The sequence below is a fragment of the Gallus gallus genome, chromosome 5 (genome assembly GCF_016699485.2).
Source record: "Gallus gallus isolate bGalGal1 chromosome 5, bGalGal1.mat.broiler.GRCg7b, whole genome shotgun sequence".
NCBI classification, from domain to species: domain Eukaryota; kingdom Metazoa; phylum Chordata; class Aves; order Galliformes; family Phasianidae; genus Gallus; species Gallus gallus.
The window spans coordinates 45,552,823-45,569,260 of record NC_052536.1 but is presented as its reverse complement, the minus strand read 5'-3'; the positions used below and the strand labels follow the sequence as shown (position 1 = coordinate 45,569,260).

The 16,438-nt window shown below is 44.0% G+C and overlaps 1 protein-coding gene across 19 annotated transcripts in view; it reads left to right on the top strand.

Annotated features, from left to right (window-relative positions):
- The window catches only part of SYNE3 (spectrin repeat containing nuclear envelope family member), an 85,293-nt gene that overhangs the window by 9,875 nt on the left and 58,980 nt on the right, over positions 1-16,438 (top strand). For 2 of the 19 annotated variants that reach the window (XM_040702139.2, XM_421348.8), the window contains exon 1: positions 666-761. The exons of 14 other annotated variants lie outside the window; for them this stretch is intronic. The gene's annotated coding sequence lies outside the window, so the exon portion shown is untranslated. Of the gene's footprint in view, positions 1-665; positions 895-942; positions 1,092-6,495; positions 6,675-16,438 lie in introns of those variants that run through there. 3 more of the 19 variants (XM_040702140.2, XM_004941903.4, XM_004941905.5) reach the window with 3 other exon arrangements.

Genomic DNA, 16,438 nt, shown 5'->3' with positions numbered 1-16,438 from the left:
AATGAGAACTTTTTGCTGCTGCAGATGAGTACAAGACGTCCGTGGCTCCAACCTCTGACTGCCAGGAGAGCCCACTCTGTGCCTGCCAGCGCACCACCTCTGCTGTTCTTTTTGTTTCTTAACTGATCTTTCCACAATAACTTGGATACATATTGCAGACTTCTTGCTTGGACTGGTTATAGAAGAACCGCCTAATTCAGACAACGGTTTTGGCTTGCTGGGTTTTGTTTTGCTTTCCAACTTTCGGTTTGAACGCTCCATGCGGCCAAACAAACAGCTGCAGAGCCCTGGGGCTGTTTCCTTTACTTACAGCTGGTGGGAAGCTGCTGTGCTGCTGCTGTCCGTGGGTCGCTGTGGATTTCTGCACCCACCTGCACGACTGAGGAACATTCATGTTTGCGTCACGAGTCTCACAGTGTTAGGTGCTTCGCAGAGCTCTAAGTCCCCAGACAGGATTTTGTGAGAAATTCGGCCTTTTCTTTCAGAATTGCCGGCGCTCAGCTCACCTGTGCCCCCAGACCCGCCCCGTCCCTCCCAGAGCTGTCAGCCCGGGGCCCGGCCCTGCCGTCCGCTCCACACCGCCGCGTTGCATAACGCCTCCCGCCGGTCCGGGCCGGGCGGTGGCGCAGCGGGGAGGGCCGAGGGCGGGCTCTCCGCACAGCCCCGGAGTGGCGGGGCCGGTGAGCGAGCGAAGCGGACTAAGCGAAGGGAGAAGCGCCGCGGCCCCGGGGGGACGCTCGTTGGCGGCGGGTGCCGCGGCGGTGAGTGGGGCGCGGGCCTGCCTGCTCGGGGCTGCGGGGAATAACGGTGAGGCGGCGCTTTGCGGGAGAGCTCCTGCGTCCTGTCCCGTCCCGCCCCGGCGGGGGTGGACGAGGCCCCTGACAGCGCAGAGCGGCAAGGGCAGCCCTGGCGGCTGCGGCACGGCCGTGCGGCTCTAACGGTGTCCCCGCGGCGCAGCTCCTGCGTGACGGTGCGGCTGCGGGCCCTGCAGCACCGTTCCTCAGTGGAGTAAGCGGGCGGGTAAAGCCTCTTATTTAATGCCTGTCGTTTAAATAAGAAAATAACCGCATCTCTCCACGAGGAGCAGCCCGGTAAGAGCGCGAGCAGCGGCTTGCAACTTTTCTTCCCCAGGTGCCAGGCTCTCGCTGCCAGCCGGCTGTGGCTGTCACGTTCCTGCGGCACTCCGTGCCCACGCTTTCTGTTCCCTATCCTTCCTTTGCCCCCTGCTGAAGATAGCCCAGCTCAGCTCGAGCGCTTCTCACGCAGCACTGTCCCGAGCAGCGAGAATAGTCCCAGTTTGTCCTTAAGAGCCGTTACCGTCACCTTCACAGCCCCACTCGATGCACGTTAAGGTTCTGGCTTCTCCTATGCCCTTTTCTGCCGCTGTGTTTATTTCCAAATGCTTATCGGTTTGACTCGTATGATCCTAGGTCTTTGTTCTGGAAAACTTTGTTCCTAGAAATAGGTCCTCTCAAATACATTTACAGAGTGAAACCTGCAGGAATCAATGATTAATTGTAAAAATGAGGGTTGCAAGACTATGCTTCTACAGTTTGCCAAAGCAGTGGGTCGCCTCCCTTCTCCGTTGCCTTGCTATCTTATTTCACTAATGAAAAATAGCATCACTGTGCTGATCAGACCAGCTCCTTGCTACTACTACTTTTGGACGCCACTTTTAAGCCCCCTATGTGCCATCTGAAAGCCTCCGTGCGCGGTGGCTGTTATTTGAAGAGGGAATTTGAAAAATGCAGCAAGACTGATTGGTTGCCTGTCAACCGTTCTGCTGCTTTTTCTAAAAGTGTCTCAAATCTGTGAGCAGTTGAAATGCATGTTGGCTTGGCATGGCCTCTGTGGTTGCCAAGTGTGTAAAGAAAGCAAGGAAATGCAACCCGCCACAGTCCCCTGGCAACTTTTATTTCAAGAAGCAAACTCGTAGTGAGTCATGGGAGCATTGTTCCCTCCACACGAGCTGCCAGGAAGTGGAACTTGACACAGCTGATGGGCTCTCCATAAAACAGTTTTTTTCCCTACACACAGTGTTTTTTCCACATTCTTCATGAATCACCAGATCCCGAGCCCTCAAACTCCCAAAGAAGACAGAATTTACCGCCTCTCAGGGTGTGGTGCTGCAAGTTTGCCCCTTCCTGTGTTGGTTTCGATTATTCTGTTATGTACTTCGCTATTTCTTCTCTCCCTCCCATCCTTGTCAGAAGTTTTCCACATCTGTGAACCATTCCCAATGCGTATGTCCTCTGTCTGGCTTTCATACACTAGTTGACAAGAGCATCTTGCCTTTCCCTTTGGGTAAGCCATTTTTGTTCCCTCCAGTTCTCTGTGGCTCTCAAATCAACCAGAAAAACATCTCTGAACGCTTGTGCTCAGGATGCAGCTGTACTTCCATATACACCTGTGTGATATGGGTAGATGCTCCAAGCCTAGCACCTGCATCACAGCTTCAAAGATAGCTAGCTTTCATCTTTTACCACAGCTTCTATGGGAAATAAGGTACTTGTTGTCCCTTAATCATAGAATGGCTTGAGTTGGGAAGGACTTTAAAGTCCACCTAGTTCCAACTCCCAGCCATGGTCAGGACTGCCCCCCGCCAGATAAGAGCCCAGGGGCCCAATCCAACCTGGCCCTGAATGCCTCCAGGGGTGGGGCATCCACAGCTTCTCTGGGCAGCCTATGTCAGTGCCTGATTGTATATTAATATTTGTATACACGTGTGTTGTAAGTAGGTGATTTCCTTCTATGAAAATTGATGGCTCAGCAACATGCCGACTTACAACTGAGTAACTCATAGATTTATGGCCATTTATACTATCTGAAATTGCCACACCTCAGTGTCAAAATAAAGATAGCAAACTTGTTTGATAGGGAAGGGCATTTTCATTGACAGTCTATATAAGGTTAATATGCAGTCTTTGATGTCTCTGTCTGAACAGAAAGTTCAGATTGCTCTGACCTATAATACAGTGCTTGTATTCTGAGGAAAGTTATGGTTATTTTAAATATGAGCTGGGCCTGTTAGTTTCCTTTTGGCAAGACTGACTTGTCATGTGTGTTAATACAGGGATCTTATCTATGTTATGCCTCGCAGAAGACTTGGGCCTGACAGGAAGCTCTTCATAGCAAGAGATTTCATGGGAATTCATGTTTTGGCTGTAGTATGATGAGGATTAAGTTGCCATCTCAGCCTTGGGATCTCGTGGAACAAATGCATGAAATAATGTACTAGTGGAAACTGAGGGAAATGGCAAGGAGAAATGACATCCATGAGGTTGTAGTTTGCTTGGAAATCAGATATCAGGTTGCTTGTTTTACTCTTAATTGGTGCTTGTTTAGTGATATTAAAAAGATAGAATAGCCATTTTTACTGCTGTGCTATGCTGTAAGCCTTTTCATTACTATAACAGTAGCACTTGGGAGCACAGGATGAGTGAGAGGCCCATGTGGAATAGCATGTGCCAGGAGATTTGTTGTTATACTTAGCACTAGTATATGTTATTCAGATACTGTGGCTGTCACCACTGAATCCTAGACACACATATGCTGCTACCCCTGCAGTTAATAGTTATTAAAAAGAACCACTGGCTTTAGTAGAAGAGCAGTCAGACCCACAGAAACTTTAGGGTTCCTTTCAGGCAGGTGAGTAATGTGGTATCTGTGGGATAGCTGAACAAACCGAAGCATGACAAGAAGACAGGCTAAGGGAACTGGGCTTGTTCAGCCTGGAGAAGAGAAAGCTACAGGGTGACCTCATTGCAGCCTTCCAGTACCTAAAGGGAGCCTATAAACAGGAGGGGAGCCAAATCTTTACAAGGGTAGATAATGGCAGCACAAGAGAAAATGGTTTTAAGTTGAAGGAGGGAAGATTTAGGTTGGATGTCAGGGGGAAGTTCTTTACCAAGAGAGTGGTGAGGTGCTGGAACAGGCTGCCCGGAGAGGTTGTGAATGCCCCGTCCCTGAAGGTGTTCAAGGCCAGGTTGGATGGGGCCCTGGGCAGCCTGGTCTAGTAATAGATATGGAAGTTGGTGGCCCTGCCTGCGGCAAGGGGGTTGGAGCTCGATGATCCTTGATGGTCCCTTCTAACCCAGGCCATTCTATGATACTGTGTTGCCTGCCCAGTGTGCTGGCTTCCTCTCCTAGACACATTTACCCTGCTACTGGGAAGTGACAGCAGTTTGTAATCCCCTCCAGTGTCATGCCTTGTGGGGCTAAATAACAGAATAGTCAGGAAGTTGTCTTCGACTGAGTGAGAGAAGTTCTTCAAAACTCCTTGAAAATATTTAATTTTCAAGAGCAAGTGTATCTGTAAGTATTGTTTTGATTCAGGCTAGCATACACAGCTTGAGATTTGAATTCTCCTGGAAGCGTTTGCATAGTTCTTCTAAGTGATATGTGCAGACATGGAAGCCCCAGCTCATGACTCCCAAACAATGTATGAATGGGCTATTGCTGAGTATATGGCCATCTTCGCTCACTTAATGCATTAGAGTGGTTTAGAAGAGCTGTGTTCTGTGCCACAGGTTTGCTCTGTGGTGTTGGTGAGCATGTACAGCTGGAGGTTGGAGTGGGACCACAGGTACTGAGTGCTGGATATGTCATTGGCTCTGGACCATCTATCAGAGGCTGCTTCTGAAAGTTAGGCCCTTATGAGAGCATCATATCTCCATCTGTGAAAGGAGATGCTAACATCTCACCTTATGGATGATGTTAGTTGATGCTATGTTGGAGGTATCTCACTGAGATACAATAAGCAACCATAGTGGGTCTAGGTACTTGGACTTACTTATTTACAAACCCAGATTAGAGCTGTTACCCCACAAAATTATCTCACACTGATTTATCTCACCTGTTCATTCAATTGGACTGACAAAACAGCAATGAAAAATAGACTATGAAAAAAATGTTAGGGTTACTTTAGCTGTCTCCTCTCCACCTTAAGCAGCAGTATGATATGATTTCAAGCATTGTATCCTTGTCTTTTATTTTCTGACCATTATATCTAGGCAATCCTAAAAATATATATTGCCCCTGATTGAGGAATAGTTTAAGAGATGTATCTGATCACTACCCAGATGCTGAACTCCATTTTCAGTGCAGCCTGCAGAAGTTCAGGGACACTGAAAATAGAAGGTGAACAGATACTGATATACCCACCGTGTTTTCAAGTCGCTCAGATGGAAAGGTGGTGTCATGTGAGGAGATTATGCCAGTAAGGAAGAGAAACCAATCTTTGAAGCTGCTGCTTCTTCCCCAAGCTATATATTTCCTGTAACTTAAATGACTGATTTTATTGCAAGCTCGTCTCCTTGTATGAGCACTGCTGTGGCCCTATGGGAATGCAATAGCTGTTATGTGAATGGCAGGTGACAGTGTATGACAAATACAGGTGATGTTCCATGTTTAAGTCAGCAGAAATGCTCTATTGCCACAGTGGTGGAAACGAGCAGGCTAGGCACGTGCTGTTTGTAATGTACATATCTAATAATGCTAGTTCAGTAAGAGAAGAGCTTGTGTTAATTTAGATCTCCAGATAAAGAAAGCACCCAAGGAAAAAAAAAATTCTCACTGCCTTGTCATTTAAGTCCATAGGAAAATCTTGGCTCTGTGACAATGTTGCCATTGACTTTAGCAGAGATTTGGATTTTCTCTTGTATTCTCAAATCATAGACCTGTTACTAAATTAGTTGTTTTGGCAGTGGGTGCATATTGGGGTGAGACCCAAACCTACAAAGAATACCTTCAGCCTAACAGAAGGGAAAATAAGTTCAAGCTTTTCTGTTTTTTCTTTTTTTCCTTACATGTATAAGCTTAAAATTGTTGTACAACCTTTACCCATCTTCTCGTATCCTTGGACCTTAGCTATTGCTTTATTCTTTTTAAGACACTTTTAGCATAGAAATAATTTCTTTACCCAGAATGTCTGGCTTTTCAAATCTGATTCCAGGCATAACTGCTTCTCCTCTGATGGATTTCAGTGAGAAGGTAATGCCATTGGGGCCAAGCTCATGATAACTGCACTGCAGGTCCTTGTCAGACAAACGGTTCTGTTTTAGAGGTCCCCAGAATGATTTTTTACTGTCTGAGGAGAAGTTCATGTAGTAGTGTAGAATCGATAAGTAAGTGGTAAGGGAGACAAAGAGGAAGGAAGGAAGAGAATAGTGGAGAAATAGGCTCTGATGACGGTGATAGGACCTGAGGGAATGGCATGGGGTTGTGATAGCAGGGAGAATCGGGCTGGGTAATTAGGAAAAGGTTCTTCACTAGAGGGTGGTGGGCATGGAACAGGCTGCCTAGGGCAGTGGGCACAGGTCCCAGCTGCTGAAGTTCAAGGAGTGTTTGGATAACACTCTCAGACAGAGGATTTGAATTTGGGGTGGTACAGTATGGAGCCAGGAGCTGGACTTGGTGATCATCCCGGCTTCCTTCCACTTTGGAATATTCTGTGCTGCTATGATTCTGTGAAGTGACAAAGAGGAGTTATTCCAAGGGGGCTGGGAAGCAGGAGCATGTTGCAGGCAATGCTTGGCAGGCTGTGGTCACCTACAGGGTTTTGCAGTGCAACCATAACTATGTCATCTCTGGCTGCCCTCACACAGTCAGCTTTTGCAACCTTCCTATCAGTGCAGACCTTGCTGCTCACATCTCCAAACTGCTTGCAGCACCAGGTACCGCTTCCAATACCATAGAGAATGAGTAGAAACACCTGTCCTTCTGCAAAATACTTCTTCAGATATTCCCCCTACAGGCATCTCTGGTTGTGCTTGTAAGCCTTAACCATCCAGTGGCACTTACCTCGGGCTGCCTGGGACAGGGGCTACCAACAACCCCAAAGATCTTGCTTTCAGCAGTACTTGTTTCTTGCCTCAGCTGTTTACTTACCCAGCTGTTGGGTGTAGTGAGAATACTTAATTACGAAGAAGAGCTGTTAGCGTTTATTTCACAGCCAAGCAAAGTAGCATTTGCTACCTGATGAAAGAGCTGAAGGTGCTTTAAAAACATTTTTGTAAGTAATTACATGGACACATTTAATCACTTAATCCCAATACTTTAGACGTCACAGATTATTATTTTTTTTTTTTTTATTTAAGCCTTGCTAGTGTTGAAAAATTGTAGTTAGTCAGTGCTTTGGAATTTACCTGAACGTTAATAACCTGTTTCAGTGCTCCACAGGTAATTACTTTCCACAGTGTCCTTTTCCTGTGCTGTCTATCACTGCGGTATTTATGAAACTCTTGTAGGTTTCACCTTAGTTTGGGGATTTGTAAGATGATTTTTCGCTTAAGCAACTATGCTAAAAGCTAATCCATATCTTCCTCAAACAAGACTTAACATTTATCAGAGTTTGGATTTGTGTGGGGGATTGTATGGGGTTTTTTGTTGTTGTTGTTGTCCATTTGTTTGTTTTAATGCCAAGAAGTAAAGTCAAAATACTTATTTTCTTCTGGAATGGGGCAGAGCATAATGACTGCCTGCCTTAGCCTCGTTTTTCAGATGCTCAGCTTGGAGGCGATATACCTAAATCATTAGGCTCTACCTAATGATTCACTGTTTGCACAGAGTGCAGCTGTACCAGAAAGACCAACAACCTGACACCTGCCTGTACTGCTGCCAGTACCTCCAGGCCCAGTACTTGAGACAATTTGAATATTTGGTATAGGTGTTGGTTCCTACGTTGGCAAAAGTGTTACCCTTGCACTGCTACAGACCATCAGGGAATCTGAAGTGATCCAGCCGGTTTCCTTACTAAATGATTGAATGTGTTTTAACACAGATGTCTGGCTAAAGAACGTGCTGCTCAAATGCTGTCTTCTAACACAACAGAAACAGTAGAAGGTCTGAGGGGTGAGAAAAATACTTCCATTCCTTGATAAACTGTCCGTAGTGTTCTTCAAATGGGAAGTAAGGAGATGGCAGGTTAGCTGCAGTGGGGACATTCGCTATGCTTTTCTGAAACTACAGTTTCCTTCTCAAATATGCTTTGCTTTAATCTAAATTACAGAAAGATTTATGGGGAATGTTGCATTTCTGACTGCTAGATTAATCCATTCTTTTCTGCCTCTGGACTGTGGCTACTTGAAGTCACTGGGGTACCTGCTGGGCTTCTTTGCTTTCATTGTTAGTCTGCAAGCTGATGTGCTTTGCATCATTTCTGAGGATTATTCAGGTTAGCAAAAGCCTAACAAAATAGTTGGAAAATAGCTGGTTTATCAGTTCTGTCTCTGAAGTGCACTGCCACCATGACCAACTCCTATTCTGTTTGTTGTCATTTTTCACTACTGGTGGCAAAATTCTGTGCTCAGTTGGCTCTGTTGGGGTCCCTGTCTTTGAGAGGGTTTGCATCTTATCTTGAACTGCCGGTCTTCAGTTAATCCACTGTATTAGAAACTCCATAGCGTTAGTCCAATATAGAATTTCTATCCCATTGTTGTTCTTCCATTTAATTTTTCTTTCTGTCCCTTTTCCTTTCTTCATCTTTTCCCATGCTTGTTTGCATGTACTGCTTGGTTCTGCTCACTGAGATGGAAGGAGGGGACATAGTTTTCTCCCCATTTAACTTCTAATTTGGAAGTGGAATCTGAATCAACGTTTTTTCTTCCAGATTTCCCTTTCCCTGTTTTCTCCACCTTTCCTCCTTATGTTCACTGTACTCTTATGGATTTTGTTCAGTGTAGTATAAATCTGACGCCCACCAACTGTAAAACTAGAGATGTTTGTTGGCCATTTGGAGTCATTTGGGATGTACACTATCTTGAGTGTGTGTGGAATCTAGTTTGGCCCTGGAGTACATTAACTGAATTTACACTGTTAAGATGGTTCCAATGGCAATGGGTGGGTTGACCAAACCAGTGGGTTTTAATTCATGAAATGTCTAACAGCAGGAGTACTCAAAGGAATTATCATTAATTGAGGGAAAATGCTGCTTAATATTTTCCAGTGGTTTCAGGGAATCAGAAATAGAGAATAAATCATGCTTTCCATCGTGAGAGATGGTTAATGCATGCAAAATGTATTCCAGTCAGCCAAACAGTGCCTCCAGTCATATTGCCTGCAAATACCAGCTGACCTCCACTTTACATGGCACAGCTTTAAGTGAGAGCAGAATCTAGATTAGTGTGTCAGCCTGCAAAGGGGATCTCTTGCTGGGGATCTGGGAATGAAAAAGAAGGAGAAGATAAAGTGGGTAGAGAGGAAATTTATAATTATGGTAGCAGTTGAACTAGCAATTTTATAAAATCTCAGCTCTGACATGTATCTGTCTGCACTACTACGTCTCACTGGTTTTCATGCTGACTATTCTGGACTTGTTCCTGCTCAGCAAACATTTGTCAGGCGTGATAATTTCAAGCATTAATCCTTAGGAATTAACCTGCTTGTTAGTTGATGACCTGAACTCTTGGTAGTTTCTGGGGATTATTTCTATTTAAATCTTACCTTTCAAACAGAGGCAGCACACTGATAGATTTCTTTTTGTTATTTTTATTTTTCTGATCTCCCATTTACACTTCTATCTCCCTGTCTCGCTGCTACCATTGGGCAAGCAGCAGAGAGGAAATCCTGCACTGCCTTGGCACTGGTGAAGAGGAAGCCTCGGGTTTCTCTTCACACCACATGCTGCTGATGCCAATCCCACTCAGTTGCGCTCCAGTACCCAGATCTCCACAGCCTTGTGGTGCTGCACACCCCCAGGGGAACACCAGGCAAATCCCTGTGGGCTTTTAGCAGTCATTCTTCCAGAACTCCCAGGGTTTTGGTAAGGTTTTTGTGGGATTTATTCCTTTTATTTCATAAGGAAGTGAGATAGTCAAGACCGTGCTGCCTGTGTTTCTCTTTCGGCTCCTGATAACTTCTTGAACTTCTTCCACTCTGCATTAAATTTACTGGAGAGATAGAATCCTCAACGACATTAAGTTCTTTGAAGTGTCGTAAATTTGGATTACATTGGAAAGGAGACAGAAATAAGCACTCTGCTAGGGGAGCGGGCAGCCTGTATGTGTCATAAACAAGTGGGTGCTGCCTGCCTGTTTGCTTGCTTTTCTCTGGGGAAAGCCCATGTATCATCTGCTCAGTAGAAGGGTAGTAGCAGAGAGGCCAAGGGCATTACATAATGAAATAAGGACAGATAAACTGTTCTTTGAGCAGCAGAGTGTATTATTCTAAGGGCAGAACAGAGAACACCTTCATGTAAGGTGGGAAAATATAGTGAAACTATCCCAGCCATGGAGCTCACTACAAGGCCGTGGCTGCAGATAAAGGGCAGCCAGTGAGGTTAACAGTGTCTGTTGGAGCTGGGAGGGCATATCAGCTTTTACAGCCTCAAGCCAAACTGGGACTACTGGAATTCCTTTCCTGAAATTTGTCTAATGTGTGGTTTTAACTTCCCACATACCACTGTTGAAACATAACTTGGGTATCTGCAATAAATCAAGACGAGATAAAAGAAATTCCATATTAAGTTTTAAGACGGGAGTATAATTTGCATCTCACTTTGTCACTCATGTTGTGCTCGTTGCGGCTTCTGTGAAAACTGTCCAGCTGTTGGAGGCTCTGTTGGGCTGCAGTTTAGCAGAAATCACACCAGTATGCTTTTTCTTTTGCAAAGGTGATAACCTGGTTCCTTTGTTCTCTGAATTAGCCTTTAGCAAGATTCCCACTGAACCCTGAACTATGAATTCAAAGGGGAAATACAGAGGGAGGATTCAACTGATGTGAAATGCATTTAAAATATAACACCTTTTAAAAGATGGCTGTGGAGATCACTGAGAAAAGATTATTTCTCTTAGACCAAAGTTGAGTTTGTGCCATGGTGTATACTACTCCTTGTAGAAGAATTACATATTACTTGCATTATAAAAATCTCTACTTTTATGCTCCTTCCTGATCTTAATGTTTGAGAACCACCAGAGCAATGACACATTACTCAGGAAGTGTGTTTGTCAAATGCACCACTGTATGCATGCAGATCCACTGCTGATGGTGATCGCTTGCCCTGGGTGTGTATCTGCATTAGCCCTCTGGCAGCTGGTGGCCCATGGGTTCATCATGCTTTGGGTGGGATTTTCACAGCTGCTCTGAGGAAGTAAGCCCTGTGTTCCCAATGGAACCTAAATAGAGCAGAGCTGCCAAATCTTTCCAGCAGTTCACAGGAGAAAAAAAAAAAAAAAAACCTTGGTTTCTTACAATATTCATTTATTTTTTTTAATGTGATTAAGATTGGATGGTGCAGGACTGAGAATAATAAGCATCAGCTTTACTCTGGCTGCTCAGCAAGGTAATTACCTGCGATCACAGCCTTAAATAACTCTTGGGTCCCTCTTGCTAGATGTGGACTGCTGATAAACACAACTTGCAGCTGAGTGCTGCCACAGCTTTATGCTTAGTTGTGTTTTTAATTAACCTCAGTAGGAGGAGGTTGAAATACCCTTTAGCTTTATAAACCATGAGACTCTAGTTATCATTCAGGCTAACATGATGACTAAAAAGACAGGGCTGCTTCATTCAGGAGACATGCATCCTCCCTGCTGTGCAGTACTGGGCTACACGTGTTGCTGAGATGTTGCTCTCACTGCAGAAACAAGCTCCCATGCTGCTGGGAGCAAACTCCGCAGCTGAAGGCAGAGATGCATTCCTGGTCCTTAACCCACAGAGCCTGGCAAACGAGCATAGGGGGGAGGGCGATGATGTGGAAACTGCAAGAGTTCAGGCAAAAATGAGTCACAGGAAAACAGCCTCCTTTAGTCAGTTCCAGAAATGTTCTCAAACCACTCAAAATTCATTTAGAGCCGCAGTTTTGCAGCAGTCTGCTTTGTTTCTGAGTAAAAATTTTTGGGGATAAGGTTGCTGGCAGTTCCAAAAACGTATTGTTTATGACAGAAGAAGGCCTTGTTTGCTCCACAGCCTAGCTTTGTCTGAACACAGACCATTGCCTTTTTGCAGTATACAGCCTGGCATTATTGGCTTAGTGCAAATATTACTTTAAATTATGTCTGAATTCTGGCTGGCTGGGTCTGACTTTACTTACCCTGATGTATCCTTTTGACAGCATTTCAATGATTTAGCTCCAGCAGTGATAATTTTTCTCTTTCTTCATATGAACAGATCTAACTGTTTGGTACAAGTTCAGTAGATTTCTCCATCAGCATTGGCTTTGATCCTATGGAACTCACACATTTACTTTAATCAACAACTTCAGTATTTAAAATTAGGAATATCCTAATTACTTAAGCTACTTTCTTGTTATTATTCCAATGAATCTCAATTTTTCATAGAATCATAGAGTCCAACCATGAGGTTGGAAAAGACAACTAAGATAATATAGTCCAGCCATCAACCCATCACCACCATGCCCACTAATCATGTCCCTCAGTGCCATGTCTCCACATTTCTTAACTCTTCCAGGCATAATGACTCCACCACCTCCGTGGGCAGCCTGTACCAATGGTTAACCACTCCTTCTGAGAATATTTTTTTTTCTAATATCTAGCCTGAACCTCCCCTGGTGCAACCTGAGAGAAGAGGCCAACCCCCACCTTGACACAACCTCCTTTCAAGGAGTTGTAGAGAGTGATAAGATCTTCTCCAGAAAAACAGTTCCATATTTTCCATATTTATGTCCAGTAGCATTATCTAATAAGAATGATTTGAAAGACAGATGTGAAAAATTTGAGGTTTTGCAGAGTTACTTCTTCAGCCATTCTTCTGAAAGTGAGAAAAGGCATTGTATCCTTAGGATATATTTGTTTAGTATTTGCAAGTGACTTTATAACAAACATTGCTGGTAAACACTTGCCGTACAGGGTTGGTTAGTTTAACGGCTGTGTGCTTAGTGCTCTCAGGTTGGACACAGCTGGTCACTCAGAGGGCTAAGATACTTGACTGTTTTTTGGTGAAGTGGGATGTGGGGTGGAACTGTAGTTATAAAACTCCTAGAAACAAATGTGGATACAGTTATGTGCAAGAAGGAAAGATGCAGAAAAGAAAAGAGACTGACTTGGAGACAGGCTGACATCCCATAGCCCTGAGCACCTTCATCATGGCTAAAGGCTTCTTCAAGCCATGGGGTTGCTGAAGAAGAAATTTGTCCCACCACTGCCTGGATCCCTGCCTGGAGGTGCTCCTTTCTCACATTGGCTTCTCTGGGCTCCCGCAGGACTTGAAGCTCTAGGTGTCTCACAGACAGGCTGAGGCTTGGTGTAATGAGTCCTCTCACTAATGCCTGCAGAGCCAGAAAGGATCTGAGTATCTCTGGTTCTAAGGGGTGGTCTGAGGACATGGGCAGTATCAAAGGAGCTTGCACAGAGCATGGGAAATGCAGTGGTGATCTCCAATTGTCCTTTCTTCTGTCCACTGCTGTGTGTCCCTAAGTATTTGCTGATGCTCTATTTTCCTTGCTGAAACTTTTTTAACACATAGTCTGTAATCTCTACAAGACAGATGTTACCCTATGGAGCACTTCTGGCCAGTGCAGGATGCTGTGGTAAGGCACAGTTTGTATGTGGCCATCATGCTGGGGTCATGATGGTGGAAGTAGTCCTGCCCCTGGGAGTTACGATATGGTAGGCTGCATGTAGAAGAGATGGGCCACTGCTAGCCAGCCAGGGAAGGCAGATAATGTCTTTATCAGGTACTGATGGGGAACCAGAAATGGGATATGAAGAATCTCCAGGAAGAGTTATTTGGTTATAGTCTATGTAACAACCTTATTTGCAGAATTTATTTGGCAAATGGTAAAGAATAACCATCCATCAGAGAAAACTGTATTGTCAGTACACAATATATGAACAGCAAAAGTAGAACAGTTTATTAGATATATTACTCGTTCTGGATTGTTCACTGATCTCCAGCCAAGATTCAGGTGGCACAAGAGTTTATTAGTCAATGTATCAGTGTTGTGACTGGCACCCAGTGCTGTGGGATCACGCAGGCTGTAGAGAACAAGTGGGAAATAATTAAATACATAAATTCCAGCCTTCAGAGACCGTGAGATTAATGCTGTTGACTTGTAATGCTTTTACTTTTGCTGACTGATGGTAAAACTCTTTGGGTGCTGAGCAAAGCTGAAACCAAACCTATTCCAGCAGCTGGTGAGGAGTTCACCAAGTGGAGATTGCTGGTAGGCAGCAGGTTCTCTTTAGAGGAAATTTCAGAAGCAGACACGCTGGATATGAAAAATCTCTGCTGTGGTTTTAGAGCAGAGGTGCTTAACCTGTGATTTCCCAGACTAAAGAGTCTATGAAAGGTGACTGGAAAAGCAAACTTGTTGTTATTATCTTTGAAATCATCAGACAGATGCCTGCATGTTTATTGGGGAACTTCCGGGGTATGTATTATAAAAGGTTAAAATCACTCTCCGCAGTATTTACACCACTGGCCTAACATCTGAAATACCAATTTAATTCTTGTCAGATTAAGTGTTTCCCTATTAGCTAGAAGCAAGAAACGCAGCCCCTTTGATCCTGAGGTGTAACGTAAAGGGGGCAGAGCACAGCCCGAGCCTGCAGGTGGGCTGAGGGAGCAAACACTCTGAAGGTTGGTTAGTATCACAGTAATGTGAGATCAAAATCTAAAACAGGCAGATACCTAATGCAGATACTCTGTTTTTCTGAAGGTAAAAATGAATTCTATACCGACACTAAAACATGCAGCTTTCTAATCTAGCTGAGCCATCATAGACCTGCTTGTCCCCTAGACTGACCTGGGAACAACAGAATCCTAGAAACATTAAGGTTGGTGTGAGTAGAGAGTGTAGGGATAGGGGAGAGAATTGTGATTGAATCCACTCCTGTACTCTTTCCTTCCAAATTAATTGAGTTATATCAAAAGTAAAATTTCAGTCGTCAGATCTGCTCGGGTTCTGGGGTTGTTCTCCCTGTCAGAAACATCTCTGCCTCACTTGCATATGACAATTCCACTCAGAAACTGAACTAGTTCAATATTTTGGATCTTTTTTTAATTTATTCCTTTTAGGAAGTGACCTACAAGACCTGGGAATTATGTTATTTACCTATGAGTGATATAAAGCATAACAATGTCCCATTTGCGCTGCCTTTCACCGAAGTCTAAAATTAATCTTTAAAAAATCAGTTGAAAAAATCAGGCTTTTTCAGTTAGCCTGGCACAGAATATGGCTAACAAACAGTCTTTGTTTTGTTTTTGTATCAAATGGATAGAAAATTGTCTGGTGTGATCATGTTGTAACTGAATGTCTTGCATTAGCTGTGGGCTTCCATGGGTTCTTTTGTAGGGGAAAGGAGGTGGATACGTTATGCATGAGTGCTGCAGTACTCGTGATGTTAGCATTCCTCAGTTGAAAGGGACGCTTGTAACTTGGTTATGGATGTGTTTATTTAAAAAATATAACAAAGAAGCATCTTATTTACTCTCTAGCTCGTTCACTGGGGCAAGCAATTGCTAACTGTCATAAACAACAAATAACAGCAAATAACACAGAAAAAGGCTGTGTTGGAAGATGGACAGGGTGATGGGAGTAATGTTTTGAACTTCTAAAACACACTGGAAATAATTACATCTTATATTTGCAACCTTAAGTTCTTCTGCGCCTACTCAACCAGTTTAATTCTGCTGTGCCTGGCTGAGGCTTTGCTGGAGGCTTTCTGTCCCTTGATGACAAAGAATCTGCTGCTGGAAATGCGGTTCCAAGCAGCACCTCCTGGAGCTGACCACGAACAATTCCCTCTGTGAGCACTCCTCCTCTCCAGCCTGCAGCATTTGGAGCGCCCAGCTCTGTGTCTTTGCTTGGCTCCTTTTACAACATCCAGGGAAACTGAAGAGTTATTAAATTATTCCAGGAACCAAACAATTCCCAGAATTGCAATTGCTTCCAAATTCATGCATTGTATAAAATTTGACACGCTCCAGTGGGGTTTTTGCAAATCTTTTTCATGTGCAATCCCAGAACCAAATGGAAAGGGTTACAAAATTTTGAACTATTTCAATAATTGGAAAACAGCCTCCCTAATTGTGAGTGATTTGAATTTCCTGCAGCATTTTTGTACTTTTATTTTCATAAGAACTTGGTTCTGGAAGCTAGTCAAGTAGTACATGAATACAGGGAGCCAAGACATACTGAAACTATATAAGAGCCTGTGTTTTATAGGTGTCAGTTTGAAAAGAATGTTTAAAGTTGGAGTGATGGCAAGAAATGTTTTAAGAAGTTTAAGGGGAAAAAAACTGCGTGACTTGGCAGAGAGGAAAAAAGTACATTAGGAAACATTGCAAAATAATGGGATAATCCTACCAAAAAGACACTGCACTTGCAAAATAACTTTGAAAGCTCCCAGGACTGCATTACAAATATTAAATTTCATGATACCCCTGTGAGAGCTATTAGATGCACTAGGAAGAATGCTGGAGTAGATACACTTAACTAGGAAGTGCTCGGAGAAATGCGGCCCTGGGAATGCTGGCTGGA